At 44.6% G+C, this 1,512-nt stretch overlaps 1 protein-coding gene across 2 annotated transcripts in view; it reads right to left on the bottom strand.

The window, feature by feature from the left end:
* Positions 1–276: 276 nt before the first annotated feature.
* AP1G1 (adaptor related protein complex 1 subunit gamma 1) overlaps positions 277–1,512 on the bottom strand; it is a 66,320-nt gene continuing 65,084 nt past the window's right edge. For both annotated transcript variants that reach the window (XM_072636503.1, XM_072636504.1), the window contains exon 23: positions 277–1,512. This exon is cut by the window's right edge and continues 113 nt beyond it. The gene's annotated coding sequence lies outside the window, so the exon portion shown is untranslated.

The raw sequence follows: 1,512 nt of genomic DNA, 5'->3' as shown, positions 1-1,512 counted from the left end.
ATTACTCTTAACTCAATTCTAAGGTGCAGAGTTTAGTGATACATTGATCCTTTCTGAAAGGCACTCAGCATACCCCGCTCAAAAGAGCTGAAGACCTTAGGTCTTTGGCCCACATGTTCATGAAAAGGTTTTCTCCATAGAGAGAACAGTAAACTACTTGTGAAACTCAGGATAAATGAATCCTATCCTACAGTCTCTATGTGACTTTCACTGACACAAGGAGCGGGGAAGCTACAAGGCTTCATTCCAACACCATTAAGTACAATATAGGAAAGATTTCTTTAACTGCATGGTCTTTATTTCAGTGCCAGTGTTACAGATACAACACAAATGTTCCAGTTAGAAGAAGGAATTCAAACGGAATGCCAAGGTCCAAGCCAGGCTCAGGAAATAAAAGGGAAGTTTGGAGTAATAGGGGAAAAGACTCTCCAATATGTTCTAGGATGAGTCTAGTATTCACTCTTCATGTGGGCAAAGGGGCTTTGTGTCTATTAGTCTGATCCTTACAACTGGTGCCGCATCTTTTCTTACCCACCTACCATGTTTAAGCAGCCAAGTCATTGGCTGGGAAGGAAGGTTAAAAATTTTGAGGGAGGGTAGAGGTATGATAGCTGCTCGGTGTACCTTTACAGGTTGTCTACTTTGTTCTTCAGGGGAAGAGATTTTGAAAACTTTAAATATACATGACTACAGCCAAGGAGTGGTGAACAAGGGGAACTGGAAGAGCCTTGGAAAATTCTATCACAAATAGAGCACCATGACCTTCACACCAAATCTCATCAGAAACTTTTTACTGCATCTGTCCAGTGTTTACAATAACCTTTCAAGGCCTGACCTGCTCTTGGTTATCATACAGCTAACGAACATACATGTGTGTGTGTCTGTGTGTTTACAGCAATGCACAGAAAAGGCTACTAGGAACCTAATGCCTCTTTCAAACATTGGGGGAACCAAAAGAAAAAGGCAGGGCTCCCTCATGTCCTTTTGACAGATTTCCATCCTGAATGCCAGATGTCAAAAGTGCCTGAAGATGGTAACCCAGCTAGTGAGGAATAAATATCCTCACTTACCCACCCCATAGAGAAACAACAGCAGAAAGAAGGGGCGACCATTTGCTTCAGAGATAGAGTGAGTGTTTTCTTGCCATGAATTCCAGTCTTCTCCTCCAGACAAGCTGCATATTTCCTTAGGGGCCCGGGGAATATTCTTTCTGGCTGTGAATGTGGAAGGGCTGGGAGGGGAGGGAGAAAGGGAAAAAAAAGGGAAGAAGAGGAAGAGTGCACAGTAGCCTCCTGAAGCAGCCAGCCTCAACTGAGGAGGGGAGGAGATCAGTCTTTTACAAGATATGCTTTGAGGTCAGCAGTGACTTTAGGAAATTCCTCCTCAGTAGCTCTCCTCGGCTCCTCATGCCCATGGTGCAGTTTGGGAGGGGAGGGTGGGAAGGGGGGCTTGCCAGGGATCACAACCTCCTTCCCAGAGTTCCTTTGATTGGGTAGGGCGATAGTAAGAATG

This window comes from Notamacropus eugenii, chromosome 1 (assembly GCF_028372415.1).
Source record: "Notamacropus eugenii isolate mMacEug1 chromosome 1, mMacEug1.pri_v2, whole genome shotgun sequence".
In the NCBI taxonomy this organism is placed as follows: domain Eukaryota; kingdom Metazoa; phylum Chordata; class Mammalia; order Diprotodontia; family Macropodidae; genus Notamacropus; species Notamacropus eugenii.
Note: the sequence above shows the minus strand (reverse complement) of the source record. Positions and strands in the feature narration are given on the sequence as shown.